General features: G+C 34.4%; 1 protein-coding gene across 2 annotated transcripts in view; it reads left to right on the forward strand.

Annotated features, from left to right (window-relative positions):
* Cep128 (centrosomal protein 128) overlaps positions 1 to 22,254 on the forward strand; it is a 387,702-nt gene that overhangs the window by 331,667 nt on the left and 33,781 nt on the right. The window lies entirely within an intron of this gene.

Raw genomic sequence — 22,254 nt, forward strand, 5'->3', positions numbered from 1 at the left:
AAAAGTAATATTTTCCAAAATGTAAAGATAACTATGCTGTTATGTGGGAGAAAGCCAGGAGGACATGTAAAAAAGCGTGATGCAAGTACTGAATATGCATATTTGTGCATTAAAACTCTTTTAAGAAAGTATATAAAATATTGATTGTCTTGGGAGTAGTACTAGAGGTTTTTTACATATTTTTAATGAGTAAAAAATGTTTAAAGTAAAAAATTCTTTAAACAATAAGGCTAATAAATATTTATTTTGTAAATATGAGGAATGAAAAGATGCTAATAGGGAACATTTTAGTAAAAAGTCTAATCAAGTGAGTTTGATTGATACTTTCTAGACTAGTAAGTAAATAACTTCTCCCTTAGATTTATCTGGGCCCTTTGGAAAGTACACTCACCTTCTCGGTTTCAGTATGATGTCTTTGTAGGTGAATAAAATGACTGGTGTTCCTTCACATATATTTTACTTACTCTTAAGATGGCTTGCCAACAGAATTTAGCTTGTGATTTAAATGTTCTTTTGGAAAACCATGAAAAAAAAATCAAAAATTTTGAGTTTGAGGACTTGAATTCAGGGTACAAAAAATCCTTTTGTACACATTAAGAAAATTATATTTTTCTTGATTCCTACATCTGTAAAAATGGCTTAAAATTATTTTATCATGTGAGAATTAAAAGAGAAAATATATGTGAAAATATTTAGGACCAAAGAAATGTTAGGTTACTATTATTATGTCATTAGTCACTGCTTGTTATTTAACCACTGTGAAATCTGAAACTAAAAATTATATCAACAACAAAAAGCATATAATTTTTATTTATATTTGTCAGTCTTTTTTACTTATCTAATCTCTTCACTAACAAAATATTATGCATAGAATCTTAAATGCCTTATTCTAAGAGTTCCCTTAGGAGCAAAGGTAAAAATTAAAAGTCATCATGAGAAAAATAAAATTGACTAAATGACTAGGTTTTTTACAGTAGTCATTTTCTCAAGATAGTTTTAATTTGAAATAATTATCCTAAGTAAAACTATAAAATTAGAATGCTCAGTAATAATGTTAATGCTCAAATATTATGAAGTCCTTTGGCTTCATATGGCATTATGAGAAGCAGAATTTAATTCACTTGGTAGGCAATTCAAATGGTAAAGATATTTTATAGTTTATAAAATCAACTATGCTGAAAGTGATCTCAAGACCATTTATTGTTCTCTTACAACTCAGTGCATAAACCACAGTGAAGCATTGGCAGCCCACATTTGGTATGTATTAAGGCCACATACCGTGTTTCATCTAGAGTCTACATGATGGTGATACAAGTCAGTCAAAGCTTGAAATTTCTTCATTTCCCTAGGAGTGTTTACAATAGATTGATTGTAAAGGTTCTGATAGTTATAGTAACTGCAAATAGGATGTTCTTTTCATCATAATGAGAAACTCAATCTGACTTGCCACCAGTTATCTCTTTGCATAGATCACAATTATGTCCATTTTTCTCCTTCAGTAGCAGCTAAGCTATTTGGATTAGAAATTACTTTTTATTTGCAAATAAATCCTCAAGCTCTGTCAAAAAAAAAAAAACCTGAGATAAGTGGACATTCAATAAACATTTGTAGAATGAAGAAATATTGAAGTCAGCATACTTAACAACATGGGTGTAAATAGCATCAGTCCCATCAGAGTGGGGAAAAAAAATTCCCCACAAGTACATCAATTTATTCTTTATCATCTGTCTTTTTGGTTAGTACTATACACTATTTGGAGTTTCACAGGAACTCTAATCACTTTTACGAGAGTCTAATATAAACTTTTCTAGGAAGAAACTACCTGCAGCCAAAATATAGCAGGTAGACCCCCCAAGTAAAGCTAAGATAATTACCTGGAGGAAAATCCTGATAGAGAGTCTCAACTCATGGACAGCGGATGGGACTGGGCAGTGGATATTTACTGGGCAGTATATAAAATAATGTGTTGACACTAGGAGGAGAAAAAATAGACTTGTGATCTGTGCCTTCATGGAATTTTCACTCAGAAACACGAGAAAAGTCACTTACTTAAAAATAAGTTAGTCATATGAGATAGAAATGCTCTATATAAAGCTAATGAATGAAACTGATAATACATGTTGTAGGAGCTATTGTAAAAAAATTAGAAAGGAAATTGAGGCATTGTGATCCAAGTTTATAATGAAATTCATAGATTCTTTAGTGTGGGAATATGATGAGTTTAGGTTTATCCCTGAAATACAAAGAAACAGATTGGTGTCAGGTAGAAAGAACCAGAGAGGGAATGTGTACAAAGTTGGGAATGTACACAAAGTTTAAAGGCAGTATGAACCAAAGGGCTTGTTAGAATAATATTTTTAAAACAGGTAAAATAATTATTCTTGTATAATTATAAAATGAACTGATAAATATATTTAAGTTACTGAGAAATGTAATGAGCAGACTTTTACAACTGACTTTAAGGGACATTCAAAAGACTACACTTATATTGACACTGAAGTGCTGAACTGAATGTAAATAGAGGTAAGGTTTTTTTTCTTCCATGGTGGAAAAGGGAAATCAATTGAAAATCACCAGACAAGATTTATTGTCTATGAACAAAAATCATTTGCATTTCCATCAGTTATCTACATGTCAGAGTTATAAATAACTGAAAGCCAGGTACAGAGATCTCATAGAATCAGAAAACCCAGAAGGATGTACTACCCAAAAATGAATTTTCTATTGAAATATCTGGTAAGTTTCCGTGTTATTTCAAAGCCTTTCCAATTTCCCCCTCTGGATTCATAGGACAGTTTGTGAGAGCAATAGTGGTATTCTGGAGTTTTGAAATACAAACTAAGGAGTTTAGACGTCATTTTATGGAAAGGAAATAGATTCCTCTGGAGGACTGGTTTCTTTTGGTCAGAACTGGCTCCTGAAACACTGCTGGGAAGGATTCTGGCTACCTTTTGGAAAGAGGGCTGTGGTCACTTTACATTCTCTGTCATCTGCATTGCAACATTGGGGGTGAAATGTGGTAGCACAGCCACTGAGCCAGTAGAGAGCCACTGATGGTTTTAGTTCGCATCGGGAAAGAGCGGCTTGGAGGAAATCCTACTTTAGACACGTGCTTGGAAAATTAGGGATAGAGGCACTCTGGTGCCAGAAAGAAAGGCCCAGAAGATGTCATTATTTAGTGGAAGGAACTTGTAAATGGGAGGTCCAGAGAGGAAAGGAAACACAGACACTCTAGTATAAAGTGAAAGTGGATGCTAGCAATTGAAGTTGAAGTTATAAATACAGTTTTTCTTATCTCCTCTCAAATCTCCCATTAAGATGGGAATTTATTTTCTATTTTTTTTTTGTGTGTGTGTTAAGTTAGACATGATAGTAACCCCAAAATAGAGAAACTCAAAAATAATAGGGGGTAAGTAAGATATAAATGATTTCTCTCATGATCAACCCAAACATAAATGATCCATGTCAAGTATCACATACAATGTCATTATCATGTCAGAGAACCAGGCTGTTTTTGTTCTCAATATTTGTTTCCTCCTCATGAGTCAATGCCTGCCACCTCTGGCGTTTATATTTGCAATATTAACTAAAGAAAAGAAAGAAACAAAGCACATGCAATTTCCCCTTAGTGGAAGCCAGATGTTACATATGGATTTCTGTTCTTATCCCTGGGCCATGATTTTGTGACATACTCATATCCAGCTCTAAGATTCAAAAAGATAACCAAATGAGGCGCTGGGATTGTGGCCCAGCGGTAGAGCGCTCGCCTTGCATGTGCAGGACCCCGGGTTTGATCCTCAGCACCAAATAAATATATAGTGTCCAACAACTAAAAAAAAAATAATAATAACCAAATGAAACCTCAGCATTTGGAAATTTCAAAGTGTACATCTAAACAACCCGCAAGTCAAGAAATTAATAAATTATACTGGAAATTATAAAATATGTAGAACCAAATGATAAAAATGTGTGTGTGTGTGTGTGTGTGTGTGTGTGTGTGTGTGTGTATCTCAATACTTACATTAGAAGAGAGGGGATAAAAATTTAAGAGGATAATAAACCTAAAGAAAGCAAAAGAAAGGAAAAAATAGAGAAAAGACTAAAAATTAATGTAATAGGTAACAAACATGCCAAAGAGCCAACAAAGTAAACCTGATTGATCAACAAACTTGATTCAATCAGCCAACTGTCAAAAAAAAAAAAAAAGATCATTATCCATTAGAAATGGAAAAGAAGATATAACTCATACTAAAGAGTTTAACCACATAGGAGAGTATTGTGAGTAATTTTCCAAATTGGAAAATTAGTTGAAATAACCAAATTCTTACAAAGCCATCAGTTTTCCAGGACTAAGAAGCAGCATGAATTGGGCCATGAGTAAATTTTAAAAAAATAATGTTTAATCAACAATTTTTAATCATTCAGAATTTTCTTAAAAAAGAGCCACCAACCCTAAATAATTTTATGAATTAGTTTTACCAAGTTTTTGAGGAGCAGGTAATTTCAGAGCTAAAAAAATTGTTCAGAGACTAGAAAAAAAGAAGCTTGCCCAACTCACATTATGAGTTGGCATGAACTTCATTGCAAAACATAGACATGGAAGGTATAAATAAAGGAAATTATTCTCAGTCATTAATATGTATGCCAGCATATTATACACAAAATATTAGAAAGACAGACTGTATTAACAAATTGTTTTTTATTTAGTATTTTATATATATATATATATATATATATATATATATATATATATATATATAAATAAAATTCATCATGAACAAATTGAGTTTATTCCCAGAATTTATGTTGGTTTAATATTAGAAAATTAGTGAATATAATTCAACATACTGACAGATTAAGGAGATGTAAAATTTGATAATGTCATCTCAACAGGTGAATGAGTGTTATTTATCATTATCATCAACAATGTTGCAGCAAACTAAATATAAAAAGAAACTTCCAAAATCTGATAAAGGAAACAAACTATGGAAAAACTATAACCTTAGCATTGAAATTTTGAAAGATCCCCTTTAAGACCAAGAACAAACAAAGGTCACACCATTGCACAACCTATTACACGTTGTGCAGGTGATCCTAGCTGGGGCAGCAAAATTATCATTATTTGAAAATGATATTATTATTTATGCTAAAAGCCCAATAAATGGATAGTTAAGTTATGAAAATACAGACTTTAGCAAGTTTCTAGAAACCGATATGTGAAAAGCAATTTTACTTCTAACTCCAACAATGATCACTGAGAAAATGTAATCAAAGGTATACTAATACAAATGTAACAAAAAATACAAAGTACATAGGGAAATAATCTATTCCCCACCATACAGATCCTTCATAGAGAAAATGCTCTGGAATGCTAGAATAGCCAAGAAATTTCTGAAGAACAAGGTGTAGGGGGAGTTGTGGAGTTTTTAGGTAGCTTTTTTTTTTCCTCTCTCTTCTTTTTTGTAATATATATCAAAACTTATCAAATGAAATTCTTTGGAAATATAATAGTGTATAACCAGCACAAGTCTATTTAGAGGTCAATGTATCTAAATAGAGAATTCAGAAACAGAAATACCTCTGTATGGAAACTAAACATCTGACACAACTGATGTCACATATCAGGGTACTAAGGATAGACTTTTCGGTAGATGGTGTAATAAATTAACTTGAATCTCTGACTCACATGAGATGCAAAATTGCATGGACAGCTAAATAGGAATGGCAATACTATAAACTGTTTAGAACAAAAAATAGTTGAAAAATTTCATAATAGTGTAACTTAGGAGGATTTAGAGGAACAAAAAACAAAGTCAAAAAGATTGAAAATATAGATAATATACATGAAATGACTGATGTAACTACATTAAAATTAAGAACTTATGTAAATTAAGCCAAATGCAGCATAAAAAAGAGGGAGAGAAAAGCCACACTTAGAATTCATTTGTAGCAGAGATATTAGACTTCCAATATGTATCCAAATCCTGTTTTGTAGAAAGCAATCAGAAAAAGCTAAATAACCTCAATTTTAAAAGAAAACAAAAAGGTAAAGCACATAAACATTTCAGCTGAAGAAGAAATGTGAGAAGATATTCATCTTTGTTAAGCATCAGGGAAATGCTGATTAAAACCACAAAGAAGTGTCATTTTCAGTATGCTTTATGTATTCCTATATATGTAATATATTCCACCAGAAACCAAATTAAAGGAAATTCAAAGTGTTAACAGAATTTTTTTAAAAATATTACTACAAAATAGGGCTGTTCCCAGCCATAATGTTCAAAGACAGCAAGTAAGGTAAGCATGATCTTTGAATGGGGGTAGCATGCCCTGAAAGTATGTGGAGATCTTCCCAGGACTATTGAGGCACAAGTCGTTCAAAGAGAAGTATTTTTTTCCATATTTTTAATTGGTGCATTATAGTTATTCATAGTTGTAAGATGAGTTGTTGCGTATTTGTTATATGTTTGCAATGTAAAAATATAATTTGGCCAATATCATTTCCCAGTATTTCTCTTTTCCTACCTGCTCCTCCCTCCCCTGGTCCCTTTCTATGAGATACATTTCGTTGACTGAAAATTGGTTTTTATGTCCTCAGCTTTTATGTGCACTTTCCTCTACAATGGCTCTGCTTGAAGAGGCCATCTTATCTATCATTGGCCCCTTCTTGCTTTTTTTTTTAAAGAAGGGCTGCTTCTCACTGACCCAGAGCTCTCAGAAGGCAAATTCTCCCAGGTATTTCGAGTGCTAAACAGAGGGTAATTTTAAGATTTTGGTGTCTGTCATCCTCCTTTAATCAAGACACTGAGGTAAGACTTTTCTTAGTCACACAGATATTTTTGTTAAAAAACAAGATTTGTGTTAGATGTATGAAGTATTGGGATGGAGTGGGCTGAGTTGTAAATGTATTGATACTATAGAATAAGTGACTCCAGGTTTATTTAACAACCTCACCTTGTCTTCCACCCTCCTGTAACCAAAGAACAAATGCCTCCAGAAATCAGCCAAGAGAGTTTGACTAAAAAATAATTGAAGACAGCAGTGTTATTTCATCTGGGGGACATCTAGCTCATCGCCCTGCTTTATCTATTTATCTGTTTTAAAATTATAATTCAGAAATGTAACAGTTGTCACAAGGACACACATTTCTTTGAAATAAAAATAAAGACAGACTTTCTTCTGCCAGAGAATAATGGCTGATAGGTTTGACAATGAGAACTGGCTTTGCCAATCTCTGGTTTAAGGTTCTGGTGGAAACCAAATACTACTTAGATTTAAAAAAAAATGCTTCAAAATATTGTATTTATTGAATTGTATTAAAGTTAGCAAGATTTTTGTTTTTCTCAATATTTTCTGCATGTGTTGAGTTAAACAAATTGCCTTAATGAAAGAAGAGTTATGGTCATAAGTCCTGGTAGGTAAATCCTTTTTGGTATTACTTCCAAGAACAGAAAGTAAGTATTTTTTCATAACTACACTATAGGCCTTTAGTAAGTAAAGTGGTTTCTAAATCTTTGTTTTCAATAAAGTCAAAAGAGGATTTAACCAAGTTGATAGATCATTAAGATTGATTTTTGATGATAGATCACTATGTAATGACAGCCATAAAAGTAGGAAGATGTTCAAGAAATTGAGTAATATTATTACAAGAAACTGCTTTCATTTTCATGTACTTTTTCATGTGAACAAGGTTTCTTAGTGATTAAATCTATGAGAACAGAAAATAAGAATAGAAATGAAATGGAACCTTGCCTCATTCAAATAAAAATTAGCATTTACCCATACATAGACACATGAGCTAGCTAATTGAGTGCAGGAAAAGGGGAAGCTATATTCACCCCATTAAGAAACATACTTTTATAAGCTTTGAGGTTTTTTTTACATTTCACATCTAATAATTTTTCTCAAAATTCATAGCATACCTAAATATTAATTGCAGTGAAATTCAGTCCAAAAAATTTATAACACCCACTTATAGCATTGTGATCATAGAAAGTTTTTAAAACCTTCTCTTCATATGTATATAGACATTTGTTATAGAGAAAGATAAAGTATATGCTAGAGTAGCCAATAAAACGTCATAAGTAAATTTTATATTAGGGCAAAAATCTGTAAGGGAAAATAGATTGGAAATAAAAGAGAAAAGAATATGATAGATTATCTCTTTTACCATCAATGGAAATCATATATGAAATTGTGTAGCTACAATGAGTTAGCACTTAATCAGCTTCTTATATATGTATAGCAATCTAATCTCTTATTTTCAAATTTTACTCATGGAACTTACATAATTTATAGGATAATTTCTAACCTAAGGCTATATGCAGAAAATATACACATTACCTATATTGTTTAGAAATATTGCAATCCATTGGAAATATGTTTTCTTTTTTAACAGCATATCTCTAAATGAGTCATTTGACTAACATTAGTAGTAATAGATTTGACTATACACGCTCAGAGATCTTCACTCTTGTATCCAGGATTACATGAGTTTGCTCGTATTTGTGAAAAAAATGCAAAGCAACACTCTGCACTCTTATTGTCATCCATCTTTTTTTAGATAATTGCTGTTGGGGTTTTGTCTTTTAATTTTCTTGCCTTCACACTGTGGATCTGGCACTAATTGTGCTTCATCCATTGTGTGTGCAAACAGCTCTGCACTGAAGTTGTTGAGGAAGAGCCATCGTTCTTTGCTAACTCACTGAATTGTATTCTTGGACACTTGGAAATGTATGGACCCAAATGAGTTAATGTTCTTACCAAAGTGCCCCTGTTTTGCCCAGGAAACACTGACTTGAGTATGTAAATCTGGCCAAATAACTGTTAATTATTTGCAATGCTTCTCCTAAGTATTTGTAAGAATCTTGAAGCTAAGTAAAACTTGCCTTTATCTCCTTACAAAGCCTGAACTTGCTGTTTCAAAACCAAAGATCAGGCTAGATTCATTTTTGGTTTTGCCAAGGCTATGAGCTTCTCATTGAAGTTGCCTGAAAGGTTCAATCCAATTGGCTTTGCACCAAATAAAACTCAGTGTGCTCTGTACAGTTTTGACCCAGAATCAGGTGAATCTCAGCAGTTTTGGCCGAGCCACATTGTAAAATTTTGGATTTGTTCGGACTTGACACTTCCTGGGAACCCATTCAAACTGAAACCGGAAAAAGGTTTTGCACAAACCCTGTCCTAGCCCGTTCTGCCAAGTTTCCCACTGCTCTAATGTTGGTCTACCTTCTGTATATTCGCATCGAGGGCAAACGGAAATATCCTCATGAATCTCTCATGAGGGATCTTGGGTGAAACAATCTAGACATTCTCCTTTCTTCATCTTTGACCAAAATAGAGAGCCTGTACTCTGTGAGTCAGTATTAAAATATGTATCTTTTCCAATAATGGGGTCACCTTCAAAGGGTTAAGCCTCTAAAGTATGACTGCTTAAGGTCAAATGAAGAAAATCCTGCTAAAAGGAGTGGGCTGTTTAATGCAGATTTGCAACCTTGTGGCAAGAGGTGATGGCCAGCTTAAAATTGTAAGACTTCATTCAGCCTGCAAAAACTGTTTCTTATAGCCCTGGCAAGTGTCTCATGAAAGTGGTGACATGGGGAATGTATCATTGAGAAATTACATAATGAAGGCAACTTCTCCAGCAGATGAATTTAGTAGTATTGGATAACTCAGTGTTTCGAGCTCAGACTGGCAGCCTCATATTTGATGTTGATAAGTAGTCGTATTGCCTGTCTAACTACCTTGCTTGATGATGTATTTTCAATAACATAGTATGTTATCCAGCCAGAAAGTTCTTGCTTTATATTGTAGAGATAATATGAATGTAAAACACAATGGAAGTTACTGTCTGAAATATAATATATGTAAGAAATTCCTTCAACTCTTTTAAAGAGCATATCTAGGTGAACTCTCAGAGTAATAGTATATTGGGATGTTTTAATATACTAACTTAACTATGAAACAAAATACTGGTAGTGCACTTTTAATATGTGGTCAGTGGGAAAAGTATATGTTATGTGTATTATTGAAGATTATTGAAGTACTCTTTAAATGAAAAACTGATTTGAGGAATTTTCATTTTGTGCATCTATTTAACTATATATTTCGGCTGATAAATAATATTTCCCTACTTTCAAATGATGGAGAGTGATATGGTTGAAAATAGTGTCTGATTAACCTTAAAAAAATGTATATTTTGATCACATCTGTATTATAGTCAGGTACACGACATTAGGCAAGTTATTCATGCATGCTCCACTTTGTATTTCTTATTTTTTAATGATTGAACTGAATGAGGCAATATTGTAAAATATCCTCTCCCTCATACACTCTAGTTTAATCTAGGAGGAACTGAAGGTATAATCTTCACAAAAATTCCACCCAGCTTGTCGTCACTATCAAGCAATGTACCCTGATTTAATCATACAATATTGTGTAACAGATGCTTGCTGAGCCTCTGTCATGTCTCAACACTGCCCTACAGTGTACAGCTGACTAGATCCCTGGGGCCATGGATTGCACATTTTAGTTAATGTTAGAACTGGACAGAGTCTTTTGAGATCCTTGCCAAAACCTCTCACCCTATACATGAGAAGTCTGGAGCCCAAAAAAGCTTATGAATTTGTGTGTCATAACTACAGCTTGAATTCAAGTGTCTTGGTCAGTGACACAGTGTTCTTTCCATCCCACACCCTCTGCTTCTGACTAGTGAGGGTAAATAAAGACATGAGTAAGGAGCACTTCACAAGTATCTAGTAAACTATACAAAGTGAAGAGGAAGAAAATTAGCCACTGAATCCCATATTTACCTTGAGCAGGGTAGAAAATTGTCTCAGAATTAGAGAACTGACATTCTGGGACCATATGTAGAATATGCTGTAAACTTGTATTGTTAAATGGGGCTTCATAAAGCAACTTTGATCTAGTTTTCTTCCTTTTGAATGATGAAGAAAAAAATTGGCATGCCCCTTGGTTGCACTACTGGTTCTGTCTTGAGCTTGCTTAGTTGTATTAAATACCACAGTTGATCTTTTTTATTTTAAGTATCTGCATAATGGCTCTAATGCCACTTACATAAGTGTTTATAAAGTTTGTTTAGGGCTTTTAATAAACTTTGATCTCAGATGAAAGGCTGGAGAGAGTATAAATTGTCACTGTTAGCACTATTAATATAAATACCCAGATGGTTTCATGTTAATTATTTAACATTAGTGAATGATTTCAACCTATCATTGCCCCCAACTGCATTATATTTGAACATCAAACAGTAAAAGGCCAAATCATCAAAATAGCCATTCCCTCATTAATCTCTTTAGGTTCTCCTCTCAGTTATTTCGCATAGTTGGTCTAACGTAAGTGCTTTTCTGCAGAGTCTTTTCAGTGTTTTCCTCAACCAGCGTCTCACCTCTGCCTGTATCCCCTGCAAAGGCTAATGGAACACCTCAGTATTGTGTCTGTTTCATGGTCATTAGACATCAAGCCTGTGGTCTGAAGTGGGTTCAACAGAGGTAGACTCACTGACCTGGAATACTTAGATTCTCTGATGAACTCCTGTATGTTTTCTCTTCAGAGAACTTCCTATTTTCATCCTTATCCCTAACAATTTCCAACTCAGGTCTTGTTTCGCTCTGTAATACCTCAAAGCTCCTTATTTAAGTTTTTTCCTTGAAGAAGAGTGCGTTTGTTCCAAAAGTGTAGGATAACTGTGAGAGGGTAAGGCAAAGGCCAGGTAATTTCCAGCTGTGTTAGGAAAGGATTAGAATTTGGTGGATGGCAATTCCTGGTTGGGAATTCTGGCTCTTTCAATGGGCAGGCACCTCATTAACCTCTCTGAATCTCATTTCCATTATCTATGAAACAGACCAAATATTTGTCCTTTCTGTCTCCCAGGCTGGAAAGATCAGAGATAATGGATGGGAAAGCCCTTGTCTAACTTTCGGTATCCCTCCCATATGTGTCTATGACTTTCACCAACCCCGAGAGCAATACAGACCAGGAAGTTTGGCTTTTTAATCAGGACATTTCTACTCCTAGTTTTGCCACATTGGTTAGTTGTCTTGGCGGTCTGAAATTTACGTTCAGGATTCAGTGGTTTCAGATTTAGGCTCTGAGAATTTAGATTTAGAGTTCTATAATATTCTCAAGAATTTTAGTTCTGCATATCCCCAGTCTCAGTCCAATACTCTGCATTGGTATTGGACTCAGTCTTCATTTCCACTGACTAAATTTCATATCCTCTCTACTGATACCATCACATCTTCTCTCCTCATCATTTTTCCTCTTAGGCTATCAAACAATAATTGTAAAATTCCTTCTCAAACATCACCTTCCTTAATTTTTCAAGTCCTTGAGAGCTTAACTTTAGCCTCTTATTAAAATTTAAATTTGTCAGACCTAATTTCAAGGGCCATTTTGCCCAGCCATGAATTCACTGAAGGAGCAGTTCTCTGATTTTAACAAATAAGCCAATTTCCACAAGCAGTCTCTTTGGAAACTGTATGAACTGTTGAAAAACAAAACAGGAAAGTAAATAAATGAATCAGTATAATGAGCAAATTGTCTATTCAGTTGATTTGTTTCGGCATGTTGACTGAGATTACATAAACTGCTTCCCTCATCCTTCTTTTCTCATTTCTCCTCTTAACTGTTCTTGTGCGAATTCCCGGTTGCATCACACACATTTTCTTATTTACATCTCCTTTCAACCTGTGACTCCATGTGAAAAACTGAATGTGCGTCCTGGTTCCTCATTTGGGTCTTTGCCCTGCAAAGTAGCATGGGACCCAGGCTTCATGAAGTCCTTTCAAACTTTGTATCAGACCCCACAGCAGTGATTGAGGTTTACAAGGAAAAGAAGCTTGTGATTACAAGAATGAAGAAGATTCTGGGGAGATGATAAAAGGTTGAGAGTTTTTAAGGGTATTTTAGTCCTCTGTATGTCACCGAGGCCATTTAGACCTAACCTTTTTTTTTTTTTTTTTTCATTCTCATAAGTTTTGATTTTTTTTCTTTTCTTTTCAAGATCTTCCTAAAGCAAATTTTCTTGTTTTTAAAAGAGAGTAGAACTCATTCTGTCTTACAGATATGTGTTAGATTTTGGTCATTTTATTTTATTTTCTTGAAAATTTTTTCTATTTCATTTTTTTGAAATTATTGTATCATTACTATCATTTGTTCCTAACTAGATTAGAAAAGAATCTCATGGATTGTTGATAGAGTGAAATAAATCATTACTACTACATAATATTTCCATTTTATTATCATGTTGCCCAAAGTATGTCAAAAACCGTGAAGGACTTGAATGAGACTTTGCTCTACTTCCCAGCCAGCAACTTAGTTTGTCACATTTTTATGGCTGCTGGCAAAAGGTAGAAGACAAGGGCACAGCGGCCAGCATGAACTTAACCTTCCCATTGGTTGCCTTCCACTCCAAGTCCTCAAGAATCATAGGAGGTGGCTCAGCTAGATGTTGCACACACAGTGAAATTCTACGAAGTTTATGAAACCCCCATTCTTTTATGGGGGATTGTATGTGTTCTCATTCTCACTTTGTATGGGGGCTCCAAGTAATCATGTAACCAACTTTTGTCTCAGGGAAAGACACTATCTCCATCTTCCAAGGCTATTTGCTCTACAGATATCCTTTAAAAGCCAGCCTTGGACAAAAGCTGGCAAGACATGCAGCAGTGTCATGAAGAAGTACTTCCCAACAAAATATTATATTTTCACTTTTTGTAATATGCTTAAATTCTTGTTTAAAATTTTATTCTTACTTTCCTATCCCTTTATTTGCCTCTAACTTATTCATCAAATGACTAAAATGTGAAAAAAAAATAGAACATTCATTGGACCTGAATAGTAAATGATGATGGCTAATTTTTTAAAAAAATATTTTATTGGTCATTGATGAACATTTATGTATTTATATGTGGTACTCACACATGCTAAGCAAGCACTCCACCACTGAGCCACAACCTCAGCCTGTAGGCTAATTTTCCTAACATACTAAGAATTAAAAATCATTATGATCCAGTTCCTGGGAACAAACGGCCACTCTGTATTCCCATGCTTTGTTTGTTTGTTGTTGTTACAAATGAATCTTCAGTGGTTTCCATAATGTGCCAATTGTGACTAACTTCTTCAAGTGATACTACAGTAAATATGATCCAGTTTTGCCTATCAATAGACAACTTAGTTACATCTCCAAACACTTCCTTTAAAGCACTGAGTTTTCTTTAAGTTTAGTAGAGTGAGAACACTTACAAAGCAGTGCTTTGCGTGATTGAGTGGTGCAGCTCAGATACCCACCTATATCTACACCTTCTTAGAAATGACATAGAACAGTATATTGCACCTTTGGTGTCCAGCTGCATTCTGGGACCAAGGAAACAAGATAAGTACTCTGAATTTGGTCTAATTAGTACTTTTCAAGACAAGGTAGGGAGCATGAGTCCTCAAAGAAAAAGTGGAATACCATTCTCATTTAATTTGAGTTTAGTGTTGCAACTTCTTTCATTTATGGTGAATTCCAGAATTCTTCACATACCCACATTCACTGGGAAGCATAATTTTCAAATCGAACATTAATTATCTGATTTTTTACATCAGCTGTTTTTTTTAAAAACGTGGTTGCAATGTATATAGTTACTAGATGACTGAGAAGCAATTGTAGCACCAAATTCAATAAATATTATTGAGTAAACCAAAGGTTACGTTAAGTTTAGATGAGATCATGGGTATATAACCCAATGATGGGTTTGTTTTCCATTTCCACATAAGAAGGGAAAGAGAGATGATTTCTTTCCCACACTTGTGTGAGGATACAGCAAGAAGGTGGCTGTCTATAAGCCAGGAAGTGGGCCCTTACCAGACATGGAATCGCTGGAACCTTGATCTTAGACTTCCCCGTTTCTTACTGTGAGAAATAAATATTTATTTTTTTGTCACTCAATCTATAAAATTTTTGTTATAGCAATGTTTTATTAAAGAACACTTCTGCTTGAGAGTTCTCAAGTTAATAAAAAAAACAAATAATGAGAAATAATATACCATATACACATGTGTTTATTTATCTAATCATGTCTATTTCCCTAAAAAATTCATTTTCATTCAAGAACCCAAACAATATCCTTAAACTAAATCTGGTCAGCTTTAGCAGAATGACATCTGGTATACTGATGGTATAGATTTGATATGCATATAGTAGGTGCTTAGTAAGTGCTTGTTGAGTAAAGGAACAATGATGTCCTATCCAGTGTCTGTGTAATGAGTTTCTGTGAAATCCTCTGTAGTTTCCAGAGCATTGCATATTTTCTAGAGTTTTCATTGCATACTTTAAATGTTTAGAGTCATGTGGTTTGGCTACTTCTAGTTTTAATGCATCTAGTAAAGGCTGCAGAACTTGTTCATTTTAGTTGAATATGTTAAAATGCAGTGCCGGTGAGGGGGCCTAAGTTCAATATTTCAAATTGTTTTGGCAAGACACGCTCCTTTGCATGCCAACCACCAGGCCACAAAGCTTCATTGTTGTCCAGCTGAATGAATGCATGGCTTTCATTTGAAGGGAGGAAAATACTTTCTAGAAATTGAAGTTCCAGGAAAACAATTGGTTGCAGCAAATGTCAGATGAAGTTGCCCACCAAATAACACTGTCAGCTGTATTATGCCCACTAATCCAATAGCAAGCCACCTTCTTGCTGTTTTTCATAATCCATCTTTCTTAGTGAATGGTTGAAAATTCAATATCTGGCTCTCCAGAACCCTGTCTGTTCAGCCTTTGGGACCTAGCTTAACAGAGCATCTCAAACATACTAATAGTTCACTTTCATATTAGCCATTTAGATGAGAAACCTGCCAAAATGTATCACTTTAATAACAAATTATTGGTACTTTGAGTCAAGTATGGTCTGGTAGTAAGGATTCCTTTAATGATAGTTCAGTTGAATTTCTGATCATTTAAAAATATATCTGATAGGCTATGCTTCTGTCTGCCTTGACAGCAATGACAGGAGAATGCTTTATACAAAATCCAAAAAACTGTTATATAAATATTGTTTTATATATATTATATTGTCACTTTATGTAATATGCTTAAATTCTTGTTAAAAATTTTATTCTTATCTTCCTATCCCTTTATTTGTCTCTAACTTATTCATCGAATGACTAAAATGTGAAAATAGAAGTATTCAAAAAAGGATTAATTATGAAAGCAAACTTTAAAATAATATAGGCAGAGTTGATCTCAGTTATTTTTTTAATGAAGTCTCAAAGTCACAATGATAAAAATAAAATACCTTGCCTGATTTCTATTTAGATCTGATCTGCCTGTCACCAGAAACTCATCCATATAGGGGGATTAACTGTTCACATGCTCTTTCAACATCCAAGTCCAGTGTGTGGAGTAATGGAAAATGATTAATTTGTTTTGTCATTCTCTTTGAGAACACAGAACACCTCTTAAAAAGAAAATAACCCTTTATTTTGAAAACAGAGATTAATTACCCTCACCTCACCAAAGTTCTTTTAAGTAAATTAGCCTGGACCTTACCTCAGCCAGAACAATTATCTTTCCTTATCAGTGTTCTGCATCAGAACCCTCTGCTCCATGTTAAATATGGACAAGACAAATGTGATTCCTATTTTTGCATATGTTGGGGCCTTGGGGACAAGGACTTTTCAGTTTTTAGGAAAATGATGAGTATTTCTCAGTACCTTGCCTGTGCTGGGTGTCCCCACTATTGTCCAGAATGACTAACCTGTACTCCTCCACAGGAAGCAGGTTGTAATTCAAATCATGCACTTCCTGCACCACCTCATTAGGTCCACCAAAGACCTTGTTCTCATGTTCCCTCTTCAGCTCAATCTAGGTTGTTTAATTCAGCTATATTGTCCCTTCATTTTTCTTCCAGCTCTTTTTTATTATTATTCTTTTAGATTTTGAATCTATTTAGAAATATTTTCTGTCTTAAAGTTTTAGAATTCTATATTTTAAAAAATAATTTAGCAGTGTTTTTTCACCAATATCTAAGTTCTAGATGTATCTTTATTTATCTTCATGATGAGATAGCTGAAATTTATCATGTGCAATATGCCCAGCACTAAAAATATAGAGGGATGTATAGTCCTGCCTTTAAGGAATTTGTAGTCTATTGGAGACAAGTAAACACACAGTTATGAAATTATTTCACACAGGATGGGGGATATACCTCTGCACAGGAACCACTGAAATGGACACCTAATTCAGTTTTGGGGAAAAGTTCACAGAATAATAACTAGTATTATTGTTGAAATAATAACTAGTATTCATTGCCTGCTTGCTACTGCCAAGATTTGCTCTAAGTATTTTGTATGTGTTAATGTATTTGATCCTTACAACATCTCTACACAACCGGTATTATTATCATATCTATTTATAAATGAGGAAACAGCCCGGGTGCAGAGGGATCATTGGGAACATCCCTAAGGACACATAGCCAGTAGGTGACTAAGCCAGTATTTAAACTCAGGCTGACCAGCTCAGGAGCCCATGCTTTTAAATGACATGTTAGAGGAGGTAGCAGCCAAGCCAAATCTTGCAGAAGGAGAATCAGAAGCTAATTTAAGATGTGTATAGAGAACATTCCAGACCATGGACCTTCGGGTTCAAAGTCATGACAAAACTTTTCAGAAGAGAAGCAAAAGTATGGAATAATATTTATGGCAATAGAACCAGAAGCTAATTGGCAGTATTTAGATAAGGGGGAAATTGTGAAATCAGTTTTTTGTTGTTGTTGCTAAGTCAGTTAAAAAGTGGAAAAAATGAAAAGCAAGTCCTTTGCCTACTTTTGGAAGCATCTTTTCTAAAAATATAAAATGACAAATATTTGGAGTTGGTAATTTGATTGGGCAAACACCCAAGAAGACAAAAATGTCTTTTTTTCCTGTTTTTCTTACATAATCATTAGTTTTACCTTCTGCCGTAGAAGAGTGAAGATTTTTCCACCCCACAGGTGTTCTTGAATAAATAACTCCAAGAATCCCATAGTCAGATTTCTCCTTATTTTCCTTTTTCTTTATAATACTTCTTTTCACACTTTTTCCAACCTTTTAAGCTTAAAAAATCTGACCTTTTCTTATTGTAGGAAGAAGTTAAAGCTACCGTGGATTAAGGTTAGAATCAAAGGTTATTAGTAATGTTCAGATCCTAATTTCCCATTTTCCAGATTTGGAAACTGAGACCCAGGCATTAAATGATTTGCCCAAGTTCATACAACTGTTTATGTCAAAATTGAGATGTAACTTTGTATCTCCTTGTTTCTAATCACTGTTCCTTTTTACTTTTATCTTGTGCCTGCCCTTAAACAGAAGACTACCATAAGTAAATACTCAGAGTATCATGTGGACATTTAGGACATTTCAGAAGCTTGTAGTCAGAAAGCATGTTCTTGGGTTGTAAGAATATTTGGAGTGAATCAGTAGTATTTGGTATGGTGCCCTTGACCTTCTGGAGATTCAGTTTGTTATCCCAGTCCATGTTTCATAGAGCTGTACCCTGTGGCCTCTTGAGAAGAGGCTCAGAATTTCCACTGTTTAATAATTCCCCAGCCTGAGAATGAGATGTCCGTCTTGTCTCTCCTCAGTACTCCTGAAGTCCATAAATTCAAAAGCAAAGGTTGGGGTGTAGCTCAGCAGTAGAACACTTACCTCGGATGTCCAAGGCCCTGTGCTCAATCCACAGAAAGGAAGGACAGAAGGAAACATGTAATAGTTATACAATAAAATAAAAATAAAATTCCAAACTCTAGAAATTCTTCTCATGACTTGAGGTAAAGGATTAGCAGTCTATACTTAAAATACTATCTAGACTGTTCCTTTTAAGAGTAAATGAGAACGTGTCACTCCTCTATTTGAAATCCTTAGAAGACCTTGCAGCTAACTCAGATTAAATACAAAAACTTGCTTGTGGCCTCAAAGGTTTTCTAAGATGTTGCTCCAGGCCCTTGTGCCTCACAGTGTAGTGCCCTCACTGAGCTCCTTCATGCCAGCCACACCAGGTTCTTGGCCATTATTCCTGCAGTGTTCCGTGTCTGGCTCTCTCCTCAGGGCCTTTGCCTTTAGTTTTGTTGTTGCTCTTCTTGTTCGTCCCAAATATATTCCCCCAGGGATTCTCACAGCTCAGTTCTGTACTTCATTCTGCTGGAAACCATCTCATCAAAGAGTCTGTCAGGAGCCACCATTATATCTAGAATAACCATCCTAGCACTCACCCACCACTTTCCCCTGCTTTTTAAATTCTTCAGAGCATTATGTTAACCTCTTGTGAATTTTTTTATTCCCCAATAAAATGTAAGCTCCATGAGGAGATTTTTGTCTTTTTTATTTGCCTTCAGAACAAGGTCTGATCTATAGTAGGTATTCAGTAGTAAATATCTGCAAATGGAATAAATATAACAACCTTTGCTTCATTGAATAATATTTATTCATTTAAGAAGCATTTATTGACTATCTCTTCTATAACAGACACAGGGCGAAGTGCTCAGAAAATAGTCCCTACCTTCCTTATGCTTCTAACCCAGCATTGAGACAAATATTAATCAAATGTTGCACAAATGTACTAGTCCCCTGACAAGTGATACTAAAGTAAACTTCATGAAGCAATGGAGAACTCCTTCAATAGAATCAATGAAGGCAGGGGAGCAATTGAATGATAACAAAAGTTAACCAGTCTCCTCAGGAGCTATGCTTTTTTTAATGTGTAAAGTTTACGTTAAAAAAAATGATGCACCAGCATTAGTGATATGCAAACCACCCAAAATATGAGCTAAACTGAAGGGTGAACAAAGAGATGGACAGACAGACTAATATATGATAACATATGTAATATGTTATATATAATATAACATTATGAGTAGCACTGATGTGGCAGATATGTAGGGTGTGATGTCTAAATTTCCTTTAGGTTGCGGCATGCTTGAAAATGCTCATATCGTTGGGGGGAATGTTAAGCAGTTAAGGAAACTGGAGGGGCATTCTCTACTGAGGGCACAGTATATACAAAAGAAATTTATATGCCATTACACTTCTTTTATGCTTTAGATGATGTCTATAGAATGGTAAATGCATTTCTAAATATTGGATATAGTTTTTTTTAATTAATTTTTATTGTAGGTTGTTCAAAACATTACATAGTTCTTGATATATTGGATATAGTTTTAATGAAGTTTATATTGTTTCTGTTTTGTACTCTCTTGACTAGTTTTTATTAGCTGTAATTTTAGATAGTCACTGAGCTCTTCTTTTCTATTTGAAAGTTACTAGAGTAGACCTCAGAGATTCAGCAGTTTTTAAAATACCCGCTATTTGGAAAGTATTTGACAATTCTCCATGCATTTTCAAATTCACTCTCTTACTTAATAATCATTTACCCTGTGGATGTAGTCCATCACTATTTATTCCCATTTTGCAAATAAAATATTGAAGCTTAGAAGGACAAGGCAAAGTGATATTCCCCTAACCACAAAATGCAAGTAAGTAACATTACTGGAACTTGAATATCCAGAGATTGGAGTTGCTGATTTCCAGTCACCTCACCAATGTTCCTCATCAGACAACTGGAAAGTCATGTCTCAGCCCAGTGCATCCAGAAGCATAGTTTCTTTATCTGCTGCCTAACCAGAATCTCTAACCTCAGTCTTGTTCAAGAAGCCCTTTGGACTGTTTACCCATCATGAACACACAAAATTGTATTTATTTTGTTCTGATTTTTTGCAAATGATCTCTAATTTTTTTTTCTCCTGTGAGTACATTTTAGTTCCAATTTTAAAAAATAAAATGATTTCCATTAAACAAATTATAGACTTCAAGACCCTTGTAAAACATTTGTGAGCACCTAGTATTTTGCTCAGCACACAGAGAACAGTAACCTAGTTTCCCTTTATTCTTGTGTGAGCAAAACAAAACTTCCAAATCAGTCATTTGCAGAGATTACTATATGTTTTTAAGATAATAGTAAGATATCAGATTGAGCATAATTTGTAATTTGATTATGTCTAGAAATAAGAAAACAATTATTTTGAATGGCACATTCCATGTTTTAAATGTCTCTCTTTAAAAAAAAAAAAATGTTGTTGTGAATGAAAATTGAAACATACCTCAAAAGCCTGCTGAGCCCATCTTTCCCAAGGAAGATGTGCTACTCGTCTCAAGTTTTAAAACTTTTTAAAGGAGAGCTATCACTTTGGGCTGGGATATCGTTATATGAAAATAAATATAATTTGTTGTTGGCAAAAAATTCTTTTAGATTTTTAATCCAAGGATAGACACTGGTGTCATTTTGCCAGGTTAACTGGAATTTTTACCTGATAAGCCTGATGTACCCTTTCACCCCAAGACACACTTCTGTATGGATAACTGATATTTAAACCTCTCTTATTACATGCAGTCTATACATAGGGACCTCTTCTGGTAGTTCAAGAAACCCACACAACTTTCTTCACTGGGACTCTAGAAAGACGTGTGAACAACATGGGACTTTGTGGACCAATTCTCTGATACTCTTTGGTTTGGTTCCAGTGAGTGTCTTATAACAGATTAGATGAAAACAGGGCCGTTTAAAGCCAATACAGTGGTACTGGATCAAGTCACCACAAGTGAAAGTCATACAGTCTGTCCTCTTTATGATCTCAGCCTTCCTTTCCTTGAAATGTATTTTTTCAGATCCTTTCACCACCTTTCAGCCATTTGTCAGGGAGGTTTTTCAGTAAATAGAATTGTGTTTTTTTAGCCCAAGTAAACTGTCATACCCTTGTTTGTTTTAACATGTGCATTGTGCAAAAAATACACACTTATTTTTAAAATAAAAATATAGATGACATCTCCTTTATTTATTATCTAAACCTCAAAACACATATGATTTCAATAGCACTATAAGAAACTGGTATTTGTGATCTATGAATCTGAAAATAAACAGATGTGTATTTTTCCAAAGAGAAGTATGTATGCTAAAACATGCTTCTTGTTCAATCTGTTCCTTAAATTTTCTCTGTAAGAGACAGGAATCAAAGCAATGAATTCCCCTCTTAAGTTCCTTACATTGTCATACTATATTATTCAGTTTCCTTCTAGCTGAAACAAAGGAACATTTAAGGGGAGAATGTTTTGTTGTAGACCAATACAGACTGCTTAACTCCATAGAAGTTTTAAGTGCATTGAAATTTGAAATAGTAAAATCAGCAGCTTATTTGCTCTTGTCAAGAAGCATATGAACACAGCTGT

Source organism: Callospermophilus lateralis, chromosome 3 (assembly GCF_048772815.1).
Source record: "Callospermophilus lateralis isolate mCalLat2 chromosome 3, mCalLat2.hap1, whole genome shotgun sequence".
Lineage (NCBI taxonomy): Eukaryota > Metazoa > Chordata > Mammalia > Rodentia > Sciuridae > Callospermophilus > Callospermophilus lateralis.